At 47.9% G+C, this 17,506-nt stretch overlaps 1 long non-coding RNA gene across 2 annotated transcripts in view; it reads right to left on the minus strand.

Annotated features, from left to right (window-relative positions):
• Positions 1 to 17,506, minus strand: part of LOC122457010 — a 55,800-nt gene that overhangs the window by 20,583 nt on the left and 17,711 nt on the right. Inside the window, exon 3 of one of the 2 annotated variants that reach the window (XR_006276266.1) lies at positions 4,701 to 4,823. The exons of the other annotated variant lie outside the window; for it this stretch is intronic. This is a non-coding gene — a long non-coding RNA (uncharacterized LOC122457010). Of the gene's footprint in view, positions 1 to 4,700; positions 4,824 to 17,506 lie in introns of those variants that run through there. 2 annotated transcript variants of the gene reach the window in all.

Here is a 17,506-nt window from a genome sequence, read left to right on the forward strand (position 1 = left end):
GCCGTAACAGTAGGATTTCTATTACAGTAGCATCTAAATGCACCAACCAGGATCAAGGCCCCAAATCTATATTCTGGACACACTACCCCTAGATCTAATGGGAGCTGAATTCTGGTCACCATGCCTACACCCCTGGGATAACCATTTTCAGCACAATTTGGGAGGGAGTATGGGGGGGGGGAAATAAGGGAGTGACACAGTTTGGCCAGCCTGTTAAGGCAAGCTGGGCTCAGCCTTGCCTGTGATCTGGCAGCTGTCCCCCCAGCTGAATGTGATAGGGAGACTTAATGTTAACGACTGACCCAAGCTGCAGGCGGGGATCAGAGATGACTCCATAAACAGAGTTGAGAACTCAGGTAGGAGGGAGCCCATAGGGAATTAAAAGGCAGCTTAGAGTGAGCTGGGTGAAGGGCCTGGAGAAAGGCTCTACCGTAAGTTGTAGCTGGAGGAAGCAGCACAAGGCCCCATAGGAATACAGTAAGCCTGGAGCAGGCGGGAAGGTACCATAAACCCTGCCAGAATGAAGGCTGACCCTGAGAGGGCAGAGACCCAAGCTCTAACCAGTGGTGAAGTGCAGAGGGGCAAGGGGGACACATGGAGGGGCAGTTATGTGACCCCTGAGAAGACTATGGTTATCCCATAACGGGAGGCCAGCATTTTGGATTGACTCTTTGGGGATAACTGTGGGCTGTGCCCAGGAAAGGCCATGAAAAGCCTGCAGGTCTTGGGGCCAGGAAAAGTGGGTGGAATGAATAAAGCCCAGCAGCAGAACTGCTTGAATTGCTGGTGTGTGTTTGTGGGGCAACTACTAGGGAGCCAACAGAGAGAGCAGTTCTGGTGAGGGGGCTTTAGGTGCATAGTTTGGCCAGAAGGACACATCTGGGACTGGCCCGGGCCTCTTACAGAGCATCCTACCTTGTGGGACTAAGTTTTCAATGTCCTCTTGACTTCTGCGAGATGGGTCCCCACCCCTCCGCCATGCAGGCTAGCAATGGGCGCTGCTTTATCAAATGCAGTCACAGATCAGACAGACAACCCCATTGTGCCAAAACCAGAGATTAAAAAACCCTTTGGCCCCACAGCGGTGAAAGACAGGCAGCTGATTCACTCCTATAGGTTTGGTGTAAAGCTATTTCAGACCTGCCGCTGACCCTGCCACAGGGCTCTTCCACTGGGACAGAGAGATGAGGCGAGACAACCCGCTGCTTCCATTACCCTTTCCTGCAACGCTTGGTCAGTAGATGGAAAATTCGACTCTTCCAGGCGAATAGACTTGGCTCTTCTGAAAGTCATATTAGTGAATCCAGCAACTGTGTCGGCTACTGTTACCCCTGTGCTCCCACATTTACCAAGGCTGTGTGAGGCTGAATGATGGGATAATCTCAGGACTAATACACCCTTGAGTCAGAGCCCTGGTTAATGAGAGAAATGGATAATTGAGCAGGCTGGAAAATGGATTCTCCATCTCATGAAAAATGGAGACTTCCTAGAGTGGGAAGGAAAATTTTCACACAGTGAAATTCTGAAAAAAGTTTCATTTGGATTTTAAAAAATTGATCCATTTTAAATGTTTCCATTTCAACCATTTAATTTTTTTCCATAAAATAAATTTCCAAATGAAGTTGTTTTGAAACAAAAAATTAAATCAAACATTCCATTCCTCAAATGTCAACAATGGACAATCTGACATTTTCAAATTGTGTTTTTTCCAACTTTTTTTTCAAAAACAAAACTTCAGCCACCCTATGTGATTTCAAGAAGAAAAAAAACTGTTTAATTGAAATGGCATTTTCCAACAGAAAACTATTTTGACCAAAAAAAAATTCAACTAGTTCTAATGGATAGCACAGAATTCCCCGTGCAATGGGGGAGTGAGAGTGTCTTTGACAATTTTGGTTGCTAGTACCTCTAAACTGCTTATCGTGAAAGCTGTTTTGCTTAATTCATGGAAGATCCCCATAGCTTACCCAGTATGATAGGATCCAGATTTGCAGAGTGGGGCCAATTTTAAAGAGATCCATTTGGGCTGTTGAGAGTATAGAATGCACCATAGGTCTCTAATAAATTGAGCAAAGAAAGTCAAATCAGATGTAAGCCTGAGATGTAATGTCAGTCAGCCAGTGTATGCAATAGCAAATACAGCTCTGATGTTGAGCACCAGGTCAAAGGATTTTGAGGTTAGCAGAGACTGCAGCACCAATTCTGAGCAGCTGCAGTGGGGAACTTCAGGGACTGAAGTCACTGCATGCTCTTAGGTTTGGCTACCTCAGTGTGCATCATTGTCCAGTTTTTAGGCTCTGTATTCAACTTTGATGCTTTCTGTGGGCCTTGCACTATGCCCATCAGCAGGATTAGACATCTGGGAGATATCACCATAAGAGAGATTCATTGCCATTTGTCATTTTGGGAGGTTATTCACAAAACTCAGCGATTTGGAGGGGAGTGAGAGGAAATCAGCTAGCACTCCAGTCAGCAAGCAGATCCCCATGACACCCCGCAATCATTTTCCTACATAAAGACCCCAGCACTGCTCTCTTGGGAGGTCCTGGCTGATAATAGCTTGTGTTTGACATCTGATGGCAAGAAAGAGCTGAAAGCTACTGCAGCATATGGAACAACTTTTCGCAGTGTTATTTACGGTGTTTCCCTGGAGATGGGCCTCACAGGCTTTTCCAGCTCAGAGAGGAAGCGGAGAAATATTTACCTCCCTCCCCCCCAAAAATCTGTTCTCATTAAGGCAGTTAAAAGTAAACGAGCAACAGTGTGGAAACTCCGCTCTTCTGTTCCTGTAAATACTCCTGCTGCTTGGAGAAAACACTTAGGGGGACCGGAGCCATGGCAGGGCGCGACGGCCTGGTGAACACAAGGGCCAGTTTCGCTCAATGCAAAAGGACCTTCACCAGCACTTGACACTACAAAGGTTTCAGCATCCAGTGCGGAAGGGTGCTCAGCACCTTGCAGAAGCTGCCCACAGCCGGCTGGGTGCAGCGGACAAATGGTTTCCCAAAGTTTTATGACACTGTGTAAAGATTAAGTTTTGTGTTTCATTCTCCTGGGTGGTTGGGAGACAATGGTTGGGCAACCCCCCAACTGCCCCATGACTTCCACACACACCCCACCAAGGACAGGTAGGGATAAATACCACCTAATACAGCCAGTCTGCTTGCACAGCCTCCCAGGTCCCCCTCTTCCAAGACTAACCCTATTATCATTGGTTTCAGAGTAGCAGCTGTGTTAGTCTGTATTCGCAAAAAAGAAAAGGAGTACTTGTGGCACCTTAGAGACTAACAAATTTATTTGAGCATAAGCTTTCGTAAGCTACAGCTCACTGCATCCAATGAAGTGAGCTGTAGCTCATGAAACCTTATGCTCAAATAAATTTGTTAGTCTCTAAGGTGCCACAAGTACTCCTTTTCTTTTTGTTTCTGTTCCTAACAACAGCTGGGTAATAGGTTGTGCTACCATGTCAATGGACAAGGTTAAGTTCCAGAGTTAAAACCACACAGAGATGAATGGGGCAGTTCACATCTCTCTGAGCTATCGTGTCCACCTGGCTGCAGACCTCAGAGAGCATTTCAGCAGCTTACGTGTACAGGTAGGTTTGTGAGTTATCCCAGAATTTCCCTTTTCATATTTTAAGTAAATGCTAAGGCCCCCACAGAGGTGATGTGGCTACGCCAACCCTCAGTTATATAAACACTGGTCCATATAGGCACAGAGCAAAGCATAAAAATATACAAGCCCCGTGCACCCTGATCAATTCCTAGGTCTCCTTTACTCAGAAGTTGCCAAAGGTGCCAAGCTCTGTGGCTGTTCTCTAGGATGCAGCCACAAGAGCCCAATCTTACTGTGTGCAGTTTTACACCTAGAAACATGCACAGTGCTGGGTACTAGAGTTCCCTCCATTGGGGGACCCTAAATAAGGATTTGGGTATATAGGACCTTTGACCTCAAAAGTATCCCAATGGCACAATAGAATACATAGGGATCGCCTCACCCACCACCAAAATGCAGCAGCTGTTTGATGTGCATCACAGCAGTTGAGGGCTGGGGGAGAAGGGTGCCACATCCAATGGGAAACTCAGTCCTCGTGGCATTTTAGGTGGCAGCTGTAATTACCCTTAATAAAGTCAAGCCACACGTTCTAAGTTGCCATGCCTGGCAACATCTCCAGCAGCACAACCTCCCTGCCTCCCAGATGTGCTGTGGCATTAGTCCATTACTAATTGTTAAGGAAGAACACCCTTTACAACCCTAAATATACCACATTCTACACCACCCTAGATTTGCTTGTGGTCTCCCATCAGGCCTGGTCATGTTTCCTGTAGGAGGCCCAATGGATTCACAGCCCTCAGTGGTTCAGCTAAAGGCACTGGCCAACATGCTCAAACTTTGCTGCCTTGGCTCCTAAATCCATATTTAGGCACCTAAATGAAAGCAGCCTGATTATGAAAAGGCCTTTGTGACTCCCACTGAAGTAGGGAGGATTTTTTGTTTGCTCAGCACCTTTTAAGAGCAAGGCTGTTTTTACTTTTAAGTGCCTAAACATGGATTTAAGAGCCAAGGCAGCCACGTTTGAACATGTTGCCAAGAGCTTAAAGAATGAAAATTTAATGAAGGGTTAGGCTAAAAATCATCATTTCATTGCTTAATCCCATACTTTATAACCGATCATAAAGATTAACAATATAGCAAAAGCTTCCCTAAAATACAGATTGTGGCAACCACCATTCTTGCTGCGTGGAGGGCTGCAGCCTAGCCCAAAGCAAAGCGTGTGAATGGAGCAGCCGTCGTCGTGAGAGGAGCCAGTGTCATTACAGCATCTAAAGAAAAGAGAAGGCTGTGAAGTGATGGCTTGGGATTGGACCAATGGAAATCATAGGTGTGCAATTCGCCATGTTGGAAATAAATATTTTAGTGCAACATAAAAAACAGAACAGATGATCCCGGGAAATTCTCGCCAGCCAGCAAAGAACAAGAGAAGTTTTTGTTATGGAGAGAGTGTGCCAGCTACATTAACTGGGACCAGGCATGGGACTCAAATCCCTCAGCAAGGTGAGAACAGAATCTTTGGCCTCATTAGGATAGCCTCCAAGGGCCATATTTACAGGTACTCAGCACCCATAAACTGGGACAAGAGGTTTAAAAAGAGCTCAGCACCCAACATGCAGAGCTCTTTGAAAAAACTGGCCTAAATCACCCGTAGATTGCAAAATCTAACAATGCAATTTATATAGCATTACTTTGCCCTTCTAGTACTGCATGCTCCATCTGCAGATATTTGTGCTTTGAGCAGGGGGTTGGACTAGATGACCTTCTGGGGTCCCTTCCAACCCTGATATTCTATGATTCTATGATTAGACTTCCAAAGTACTACTCCATGCATAAGCATCCCTCCCTCCACCTACATGTGGATTTACAGAGACTGAGGTTATACAATTCTGAAGTTAAGATCATGTTCTTCTCTCAAGTCGCCACCAATTTTGGATGCCCATCTGGAGACACCTATGCTGTGGTTTGCAGAAGTGGTGGGCACTCAACACTGCAGGGGAAAAAAAATCTCTCTTCTCTCCCAGTGCCGAGCGGAGGAGCTAGATTTTCATGCTGCATCGCCAGTGTTTCACAACCCCCCAGGAAAATCGAGAACTGCTCAGCTTTAAACAGTCTTTAGATGGATTTTTGGTGGCTTGTTCTTGCTTTAACGCAGTGACACAAGAGTCCAGCTCAGACCCTTAGAAATGCTCTTAGAAATGAGCGGCTTTCCCCCCCCCCTGCAGCTTTTAAACAAATCAGACAAGCTGTGCCTTGGGGAGCCATCACTGCCAAGGCCTTGTCCTGTTCTCTTACTTGTGCAGCAGCAGCCCCATTAGCCATGAACAGAGAAGTTGTCCTGGTTTATTACAGGCCTCCCCTGTTGCTGGAGTGCAATTGGAAAAAAAAAATTAGCTGGGGGAATCATTCAGGAAAACACAGGCATTGATCGGCAGCTAGTTACTCTGCTACTGTTTCCCTGATGGGGTTGTTGCGAATTCTCTTTCTACATGTGCATCTCGCCACCGCCCCCCATCCATTAGTGCGGCTAGGAGAAGCTGCAACCATGATTTGCGAGCGATCTTTTAATTAGAGAAACATCAACGCTCGCCCTTTTCCGGATCTTTCAGTGGGATTCTTCAACCTCTGCATTTATTCTGCTGTAAGACAAAAGGCTCCGAAACTTCCGAGGGCTGGAGGGCAGAGGCAGGGTGGGTGGATGCAGACTGGAGATGGGAGCTTGGTGCTATAGCACTCGAATATCCCCATAGTCCCTCCATTTCAGCCTAGAGTAATTTTGCTTTGCAAATTCCTTTCCTAGGAGCAAAGTGCCTGGCAGTTTAGAGAAGACAAAATCTCCATTGGCTGTAAGGAGAGGAGGAAGGTAATGTCCAGAGGCAGTGATAAGACAGTGCACGCTGGGGAGGGTGATCAAACTTAACCAAGGTGATGGCTTTGCTCAGCAGGGAACGGCTATTCCCATCAACCCCCTCCCCACTGCACATCCCCTTCCTTGGGTGGGATTGAAGGGTCAGAAACTCTGGGAAGACCCTGATCCAGGAAGTGACTTGGCAGGGCAGCCGTGGCACGGCAAGCCAGGAGCAAAGGGAAGCCAGATGCTCGGAGAATGCCCCAGGAAATGGGGACAGGACAGGCTGCAGCAGGAGATGGAGAAGTGTGTGTGGAACAGGGTGTGAGTGTCGGATATTGCAGTATGCAGCAGATCTAGGTGGGGAAGCAGCAGAGAATGGGCAGGGAGCCATTGCAGAGAGCCCCCAAGGAAAGATACACCACTAAAAGATCCTGCCCTGGAAACCCACAAGTTCCTATCTGCTTTGAATACAGGACGGGACAGAAGAGTGTACCCTAGGCCTGGAGAACCCTAACCCTTGAATGGACTGCCCCCCCAATCCCCCACAAGGGTCCAGATAAGACCTGCTATTGCCCACTCTGAGCTGTGACACTTAAGCCGCTGCACCTCGGATGTTTGCAGCCATTCCTTTTCCTGCCTGCCCGCATGGAATGCCCTTCCACTTTAGACTTGTTACTGGGACCCACCAGCGCTGGCACCTATTGGGCCCAGCAACTGAAGCATTTTCAGCCCTTGCCTCTGCATCGCGGTACCCCCAGAGTGCTACTGGCACCATAGAGGTGTGGTGCGCTCCAGCCATGAGCTGCTGTAATCCCAAAAGGAACGGAGAATGCACCAGCACATTGGTCTGCACTACAGATTTCCAACACTTCAAACCGATCTTCTAACAGAGTGAACCCTCAACCTCCTGCTCCCTTCAGAGGGGAGTGCTACCAAGCAATAGGGAGTGCTTGCTTCGCACAGGGCACACCACTTGCTCGGCCTGAGGAGCATGGAAAAAGATTGACAGAAATCAAACTAACTACCACTAACTTCCAGCCTGAAGGATATACATACACAGCAACTCCCTCTGCTGCTGAGATGCTGGTGACCCCGGAGAGTAATGAGGCAGCTGTTTTACCGAGCCAGTGACACTCTACAAGGGTTCAAGACAGAAAGCAAGGAATACCACGTGCAAATGAAACTCAGCTGTGTCTCAAGAATTCACTAGGGTCCTGATTCAGCAAAGCACGTGTTGACGTCAACAGGACTTTGGTGCATTGCAGACTCAGAGCCTCAGTGAAGGAAGGGTATGTGATTTAGTTGCGCAAGGCTAAACTAGCCTTTTACCTCCCTTGTGTTCAAACTGGGCCTGTTTCACACATCCCTTAAGTTTAGCATCAGCTAGCGGAGATCTCCGCTTCACAATCCACCACACAGTTTGTCACAACTGCAGCACTGCCAGTTCCATTTGGAATAAACACAACCGACTGGCTTCTCCTTCCTGAAGCAAGCATCGCCTGGATGAGGTTGTGGCCTATCTAGGTACTTATATTACACCTCACCCCACAGTACAGTATTCATTACATGCTCAGATGTGATAGCGTTCAGATTTTGGTGCTCTGAGGCTCAACAGACAAGACGTGGCTTTAGAAACCAATTTTGCATGGCAGGATAACTGGGGTCCAATAGCAGATACAGAAGAAGGCCCGTCTGGCCTGTTGAAATGATAGCTTGACACTAGTTTAGCATATGCTAGTTCTAGCCTGGTCATGCTTTTTCACACAAGAACTTTTTTCCCTTTATACAAAACAATGACATTTTCCAAAAAGTTACAGAATCAAAATTTTCCATTTTAGGCCAAATTTACTGTGATGTTTTCAATTAAAGTTTTTGAAATGATAGAAACTGGGTTTTGGTAACAAAACATTTCCATGAGACAGCATCTATTTCCCAGTACACCAAAAATATCAATAATGATTTCCACTTTTGGCAAAAGTTATTGCAAAAAAATTTTTAATTTTGAACCCTTTTTGTGACTGACATTTTTGGAAAAATTGCTTTCCTGTTTTACAACTATTCTAATCCTTTCTATGGGGTCAGTATAGCAAGCTGTGGGAAAATAACCCTGAGGGACAAAGCATGGGAAGCACTTTCCAAGCTAGTTCTCCCTAAATTAAACCTCCCACTCAGAACTTGAGCAGCGATATGCTGCCATTTGTGTAAAAGGTTATCCGTTGACTCTGTCTAAGCCGAAGAGATGAGAGGCCATTTACGGTATGTCTACACTGCATTGTCAACCTGGGTCTTTAGGACTGAGGTTTGTGGACTTGGCATTGACAAGCCCATGCTTTAGCATCCACTCTGGATTGGAAACTTTGGTTTACAGTTGCTGGACTGAGTCTCACAGCCCTGCTAATGCATCCACACTGTGCTACACAGATCTTCTGACTTGGTGCTGTGGCTTGACCTGCATCCACACTGCAAAATGACAGGGCGTGGACCCAAGTCACAACAAGACTCAGGCTTCAACCCATCCCCCAGTAAGGTCCTAGGACCTGCATCCTTGCTGACCCAAGCCAGGCAGATTTGTATATGGATGGAAGGAGGGCTTGGGCTCAAACCTGAGTCAGGACCCGGGATTAGTGTGTAGTGTAGACGTACCCATAAGTCTGTCCAGTTTGCTTAACACCTTAAGGGGTAGAAAAATTACATTAAAAATAGGAATTAAAGTGAAGAGGGAAGGGGGGAAAGAGGGTAACATTGTTGTGACAATGGAAACTATCTGCCAGCGCCATCTGCCTTTAGCGGAGACACCAGGATGGCTTGAGGACTATGGACAATGTCCTTGGAATTATGGGAAAACTTTATTTCCTTGACTGGAGTCTGGCTGAGACGGACTTGTTTTGGGAACTAGGGCTGCTGCTGCTAGGTGCAGAGGGGTCACCGGTATGGTGTGCCTGGATTCTACATAATATAGACATTTTCTAGATAACTCAAGGCCCGATATCTGACAGATTTTGGAGTCAGAGGATTCCTGAACTCTTCCATAGATGCCTTGAGGGCCGATGGCTGAGTACGGTGAAAGAGAGTTACAAACCCTGAGGGGCTTGGGGAAGGAGAGAGAGAGAGGAATTGAAAAACCTTTGGTTTCTGTCCCTTTTCCCCACTCCAGGTAGTGGGTCTAAAGGGCATTTATCCAAGCAAGGTTCAGGTCCTAGTGTCTCTTGGGCTTTCACAACAAACCCTCCTGGATGTGGTCTCTGCCGGCCCATATCATGCTGCCCCAGAGAGAGAAGGAAACTTTGTCGGTCAAACTGAACCAACCTCCACCCTGATGGAGCATCCATGGACAAGGGTGCTCCTGACCAACAGAGCGTGCCACCGTCGGCCTAACTTAACCACTCTACAACCAAACCTGGCTATAATCACCATCTTTCTTCCCTTTTCCCCTCTTCTCCTGTCTCTTCCGTGTCTGTCTGTGTTTGGCTGGGGGAGAGGAGGGAGGGGTTTGAATGGTTTCTACCCCTCCAAGCTCTGAAAGGGTTAATGTGGGCCTGAGAGGCCAATTAGCCCATCTGGCTGCTCCTGGAGGGTGGTCCAGGCTTAATTAAAGATGAAGCCCAGCTGGGGAAGGAGCTGGGCGGTGACTATAAAGAGAGGAAGCACAGATTAGAAGGAGGCTCCGTGAGAGAGGGGGAAATGCTGCAGCTCCTCTCTTGGGCTACAGCAGAGCTTAACTTTTGCCAGGACTGAGCCCTGGCACCTCTAGACTGGCTGAATCCACTATGAATGTAAAAGAATTGCTTGAGCCCCGGCACCGCTTTCATTACAAATTAAGCACTGGGATACATAGACTGGTATGGTCAAAGAGGAAGCCCGGGGGAAAGTTGGCCCTGAGCTCCTCTCCTAAGTAGAGAAGGCTGGCAGGGAAGACATGGAGCAGGCTCTGGTTCACGTGGGGTGCTGATAAAAGGGCAGGATCTGGACTTCCAAAGAGGGGAGGTGTTCAGTGGAGGAATCTGAGAGGGATGAAAGGCCAAGCCTGAGGAGGGAAGAAATTGGTTTAAGTTTTATTGAGGGATTCCAGGGGAGATCCCTGTGAGTCCTGGCCCAGAAAGAAGGGTGAACATATGCAGCAGGAGAGACCCGCTGACAGGCTACGGGAGGAAGTCGTCCAGAGAGGCCGCAGCAGGGAATTGGATGAGGCAGATCTTGGCTGCTGGTTATAGGGCCCCTGAATTGGCGCCCATTGCAGTGGGAGGGCCTGGGTTCCCCCGCCAGCCACTGGGGAAGGCCCCTGAGACAACTGAAAGCCCTGAGAGGATGGTGTGGAGACCAGGCTCAACTCTGGGCCCCGTGAAGACCTTTTGTAAAGATGCTGGACTCTCCGTTGGACTTCCTAGTACTCCGGAAGGGGTGGGACTAATGTGTGACTGGACCGGAGGCCAAGTCACAAGACGACACAGAACACCACAGGGTGGGAGCAGCTGTCGGCAGAGGGTGCGAGGGGAGAGCCTGCTACGCTCTGGGCAGCCACGAGAGGGCCCGCCAGCCGTGAGTGTACCCTCTATGGGGCAAATCGATTTAACACAGTCGGAGCTTTATTGATTTTAGCAGCAACCCATTTGACCGTTGGGTGTCAGAGTAGTAGCCATGTTAGTCTGTATCCGCAAAAAGAAAAGGAGGACTTGTTGCACCTTAGAGACTAACAAATTTATTTGAGCATAAGCTTTCGTGAACTACAGCTCACTTCATCGGATGCCTTTAACTGTGTCGCCGCCACATTCATGTTGCTGTTATGAACTTATTGCTGTTAGCACTGAAAATTAAGACAAGTGTCAGAGACAGGGCTGATCTTGCACATTAAGTTGTCCTGGTAGCACGTAGTTAACGAAGTAGAAGGTTGCCATCATGGGGGGCGGTTGAGAAGTCGGAGCTTGAGAATCCTAAAACATGGCCCTAGCTGGGGGCTGCCAAGTAACACCAAAGTGAACCTTAGCACCACAACTCGCCCTTTGCCCAAGACTAGCAAGCGAGCGTCTAGACTTGCTGCAGGGAGGAGATCTCCTTCAAGGAGGAAGCAGACCTCTATTGAAACCCCAAAGATTCTCCAGAACTGCCGCTCCCTCGCTGTGCAGGGGCAGCAGAGTCAGGAAGTGCCAGCCTGCCACTCACAGGCAAGTTCCTGTTTCCCGCAAGGCTGCACTGGCTTCACCTACAGCCAGCCAGAACCCTCGCCCCAATAAAGCATTGCTGACTGTGAACTCATCTGACATTGCCTGTTACCAGAATGACTGTCACTGAACGTAGCACAGGGACGAGTCACGCACAGGGTGTTGGCCGATGGGCTAAAAATAACCAGGGAGGTGGAATCCACTTTATCCTCTCAGCCTGCCACAGCTAGAGTTTTGGGCTCACCACTGTTTCTCCCCCAGCAGTGAAAGCTTAATTCAGATGAGCTCTTGGACACCACAGAGGAATTGCCAAACTATATTCGATATGGAGGCCATGCAGTCCAGTATCCAGCCTCTGACAGTGCCAGCATGCCCAACCCATTTTACTTAGGCTAGTAGGCCTTTCCCAAAATCACACAGCCGGTCAGTGGCACACAGGGGAATAGAACTCAGGTGTCCCCATTCCTAGTCCTCTGCCTAACCATAAAACCAGTGCATGTCCACTTGTGTCCTGGATTTCCTTAGGAACGAGAGGGAGCAGAGTCATATAATGAATGTCTGTCATGGCTCGGGGAGACCTGCTGGAGTTTGGGTGGAAATGTGCTTAAATGTAAAGGGAGGGGAGGAAAAAGCTGTGCGATCTGACCCTGAATGACCACGACTCTGGGATCTCTAGCAGCATTTCCACCGTTAACCTGGACACTGGACCAGTTTGCTAGGATGAAATTCTGAAGGTCCCGCACATAACAAGGTGTCTGTTATAAAGTCTATGTCAAAACACCATTGGTCCACATACTTAGATGTCTCTCATTACCATAGCATCTCATGATCATTAATGAGTTTTTATCCTCAACATGCATTTGAGGTAGGGAAATGCTGTCCCATTTTACAGATGGGAAACGGAGTCACCGGACACGTAAAGTGACTTCTCCAAGTTCAGAAAACTGTGAACCCCGGTATCCCGAGTCCCAGTCCAGTGTTCTAACCACTAAACCATCTTTAACGTCTTATAGGGAGCCTGAATGAAGTGCTAACAGAGATTTCTGATTTCTGCTGTTTGTATTCCATAGTTGTGGCACTTTCCGCTGAGGGTACGTCTACACTGCAATTTAAGCCCAGGCTCAGACTCCGTTTCAAGCCTAAACCCCCCTTCCATCCGAGCACAAATCTGTTTGACTTGGGCCAGTAAGCCCTCAAGACTCCGGTCCTAGAACGTGGCTTTGTCTTCCCTCCAATTGAGAACAGAATTACTTCCAGGTGTAAGAGTTTGGACAAGGATCAGACTGCTCTCCCCACCCAGCCCCCTGCTCTAGCCTAACCTGTACGGGTGAGGTGTTAATGCAGTTTGAGGGGATGCTCAGTGAGGCAAGGTTTCGGAATCTGCCTTTATCAGAAGGGGAAAATGCAATTCTCCACCCATTGTTACAAGAACCATCAGACAAAGCGCCTGCTGTTGATGAACGAGCTCTCCTAGGCATTGCTGGTACCACTGGGGAACAACTTAAGTTGTGCTTTGGTCCAGTCTATAGACTTCACTTGCACATTCTCAATCAGATCCTTCCTAGTGATAAAGAGAAGCTCAAGGGAAAGGGCAGACACTGAACTGGGGAATGTGCAGAGATTGAAGGTGTCAATCAAAAAGATAGGAGATGAATGGCTGCGGAATTGCTCGTTTTTCTGTTTCACAAATAGTTTGATCTGGGCTGACATTGCACCATTTTCATGAAAAATTACAGGTAAAAAATTATTTTACTGGGAGCCAATTACTGTAATTATTTTACTTTTTCCAGTCTTAGAAACCACTGCAGCATAGCAAAGTTGGATGCGCAACAAATTATGGCAGCACCAAGTGGCAAAACTATCCTCTGTGCTCCCCCTCCCCACAAAAACCACACGGCCCAAGCAGTCACTTGGTACAGGTGACAAATACAATGCCTCCTACAAGAATCGGTCAGTAAGAACCAGAGTGTGTGGTGGTGTTGCTTTTCTTGTGCACCTTTAGGAGTAGATTAAGGTCCATAAAAATATTGCTTCCCTAATTCCCCCTAGCTTTGCAGGCAGCCAGCTGACTGAACCTGAGCCCCACAACTCCCTGCCACTGCTGGGCCTTTGATACATGTCACAGTGCAGAAAAGGAAATTGGGGAATCTTGAGTCCACCCTAACCATTCACCTGCTGCTGCCCCAGCACTAGTCAGCCAGGCAGCTTGCTACCTGATGCTCAGAGAACCCCTGCTACATTGCAACCCTGAGGCCTGGATGCTGTGTCCTGCCTTTAAGTCATCCGCTGGGGGTAAGGAACATTTAGAACAATGCAGCTCTGCAGTTGAGACAGCTGGTGGTAAAGAGCCAACACACAGCTCAGGAGCCTTAAAATGCCAGCTGTCCCGGAAAACGAGACTGTCACAGGTACCCATTCAGTGGAGCTCTCCTACAGAACAGAAAGTTTTCTGCAAGTAAGGAGGGATATGGATCCAGGGCTCTCCCAGTATATAGGATTTCATGTCCCTACAGTGAATGAGGGCCATCTAGGGCATGTCTGCACCACCTCCGACATGACCCGATGGGGTCTGGCACTTGCTTGAGAATGATGCAGATAACAAAGCAATGAGTTCCTCTGCTTCCATCCATCTACACCAGCTAGACACAGAGATTTGTGCAACCAATCAGGTCTATTCTATTACAGCTATAGATGTATCGCCTAAGATCTGAGGCCTTTCAGGTGGCTGTTGCTATAGAAACCACTTCCTAATAGTGTCAGCCCACAGGTTGGGCATATTTATCTTTCGCTGGCTTTCTAGGGAGCAGCAGTACGCAGCAACCTGCCTGGGAAAAGGAATCTTGCCGTTTTCCAAACACAAGGAAAAATCAGACCTAGGGATGTTGGCCCTTCCAGCTAGGAGCCTTTAGAAACTCTATAATATTTAAAAGAGGAAGTTTTCACAGCATCTTCTGGTTCCAGCTATGCTGGATCCCTCCCCCACACCACAAAGTTGAGAAATCAGTGGTAAAGAAAGGTGCATCACACACATACACGCATACGTGTTAGTGGGCCAAATCCACCCCTGTTGGCACAGGGGGTTGCAAATGATACCCACTGTTATTAGCACCTGCTCTCTCTGTATACATGTAAACAGCTGGAGGTGGTGCTCAGGAATATGTAAGTGTAACCCACACACGTTCTGGGTGTGGTGTTCTGTCCCATCTAGTGGCACCGAGACCACTTAGAGAGAGAGAGAGAGTTAAAGGAGTCTGCTCTACAGCGTTAGCAAACAGCCAGTTGGCTTTTAGTTCATGTGGTAGAGGCTCATGCACTAAGCTCCAGAGGTCCCTGGTTTGATCCTGCCCACTGACAAGCGGGGTCTGTCAGTGTTACATAAGCATTGTTTCTAAGTTTTGCAGAACCTATGAAACTAGCTGTGTTCTGCAAAGGGCTTCCATCAGCTCTAAATGCACACCACCTTTGCCTGGGGAGGCAGCGCTTAGTGTGGGTAAGTGGGTGGATGGAGTTCCTATCATCATCTGGGAGCAGCAGCTTTGATAGGACAGTGAATCTGCAATCCAGCTCAATTTTTCATTTTTTTTTGGCTCTGTCTGTGACCTCTGGCAATCCTCCCCCCCCACCCCCAAGCCACTCTACCCACTGATGGGAGTGAGGTGGAAATTCACCAGTGGGGGAAGGGCAGCTGGCATTATTGCTGCCAAGTTCCTCTCAGGGGCTCTGCTGAGGGATTACACCTTTAAGTTTCCTCGAGTCTTAATTGGATCCCTGCTGGCAAAGGCTGCTTGCAAAGCAATAATGAATGAGTGCATCTCCTGGCTGGCCCAGCCCCTCCTGGCTCTGTATTAAGCACTCCGAGAGCTGGGCTTCATGGCCCCTCCAATACAGCAGAACTCACAGGGGAGGAGACAAACTCAGCTGGTACAGCCCTCACATAGGTCCAACTTTTGGAGCTGCATCAGATGTCTCCAGCCCCCACTCCCTGGAGTAGAGGCTGCAACAGTGGTGTAGCTTCTTATAAGAACAATGAGTGCACGGGGCCAGAATCAAGATCATCTTGGGCTTTCTTTGAAGGTGACGTTACAGAGCTCCCTGCCACACTCAGAAGTCACTGAAGGTTATGGAGTTCAGAAATGGCACAGTTTCTATTGTTAGTCGCACAGATTCATTTTAGAGGCATTTTGCACACAAGCCTTTCCACTTCTAGCTGCATTTTACTGCCTCCCCAGGGCCTGGAGGTGTTGAAGAGGTGGAAAAAGCTTTCAAAACTAGGGGGGATCTGGGATTTTTGGAGTAGACAGTGTTTTTAAAAGCGGCTCCTAGTCAAGGCAAATATGTTTTTGTTTAATATTTAATGGATTTTCAAAAAAAAACTCCTGATACTACAGAAAGAGCATTTTAAAAATAAAGTCTTGTCACTAAGGGAATGCTAGTGGTTGGATTTAAACAGATAGGAGCCCAGCTAGTTCACAGCCAAGGTCACCAGGCATAAAATGTTATGGGGATCAGGAGGGAGCAGGGATCTAATGTAACTGGCTGGACATGGAGGACAATGGGCCCCGTTAAGGTGTGCACGGCGTGAGATGCGGATATGGTAATCAGCAGGGATCAAACCCAGGTCCTTCTGCATCAAAAAGCAGACGTTTTCCACCACTTGAATAAAGGAGAGCTCCTCGATATGGGCGTAAGTAGCAAGCGGCTATAGTTTCTGGGCCCAGCCACTAGAGGGAGACAATCAAGCACACTAAGCCCGTGTATTACAAGTGACCTTCAAGAGCGGGCTGCCCTTCTTTGGACGGTTTAAGTCGCTGTGTCTGGAGCAAGGTAACTGAGTCCAGAGGTGAACGAGGAGAGAGACGAGTGGGATTTAACAGATGCACACATGGAAACATTCGGCTTTTCCCCAGAAACTCTGCCTACCAGTCTGGTGCAGGATACCAAAAAGCACAAGCCTGCAAGCCCTTCTGCAGCAGGGCTCATGTGGGAAAGCTGCACGTGAAGGACTTGCAGGATTGGACCCTAACTGACACCACAATCAGCCAATGCAACGCAAGTTAGAAGCATTATACAACATCAGAACAAAGTCATTGGCCAGTTGTATACTAAGGGTGCACAGTTTCCAGCAGCTGCCTTTTCCCACTTGTGCTGTGGCCTGGTCACATCATACAAGCTAAACAGCCTTAGACTGAGTCCCTGCTTGGGTGAGAAATCTCCAGATATAATCTAGGTGTTGCAGAATGAGGCACTTTCCTCTGTGCCAGTAACAAACCAATGCCCCTGCCTGGGCAAGGACGTGACAGCTGGGTTCATTAGACACCCCCTTAACACCCCTACTCTTGCAAAAATTGCCAAGTCCAATGAGTGGTGTATGGGAAAAACTGGGTTAAAAATTACAAGCTATCACTTTAATTTGTAAACGGTTTCTTGGTCCTGCTTGCAGTCCGTGAGGCTCTCCAGGGAAGCATGTGTGATCCAAGTCAATTTGCAGAGAGCAGCCTGGAGCAAAGTGGTGCCTCTCTGTTTTAAGGCGCAGCCTGCTTTGTCACTCTCTGGTTTTGGGTTCTTGTGTGATAGGGTTCTAAATTCTACAAAATAAAATAGTGTTTACATTACAGCCTTTCAACATGAGTATTTTATGTTTTGGTTTTAATTTGTGAGTGCGCTATGGACATAAAATATCCAACTCCTGCAGTCACATTCCGCCTCCCTAACTTCCCTCTTGCAGTTTCAATTGAGTGTGGTAGTCTTCACTTCCTGTCCTAAACTGTTGTGTAGTATTGCTGCGATCAAAGACACAGATGCCTGCAGTGCTATGTGGGTTGGGGTCAAGTGATCCCAGAATAGCCCACACAGGGTGACTGTAGAGCTTAGCATGCACCAAGCTCTCAAACAGCCTCAGCGGTAAGGCTCTGCAGAAGTGCTGAGCCCGGGCATCACATTCTATTCT

The sequence above is a fragment of the Dermochelys coriacea genome, chromosome 17 (genome assembly GCF_009764565.3).
Source record: "Dermochelys coriacea isolate rDerCor1 chromosome 17, rDerCor1.pri.v4, whole genome shotgun sequence".
Taxonomy (NCBI): Eukaryota; Metazoa; Chordata; order Testudines; family Dermochelyidae; genus Dermochelys; species Dermochelys coriacea.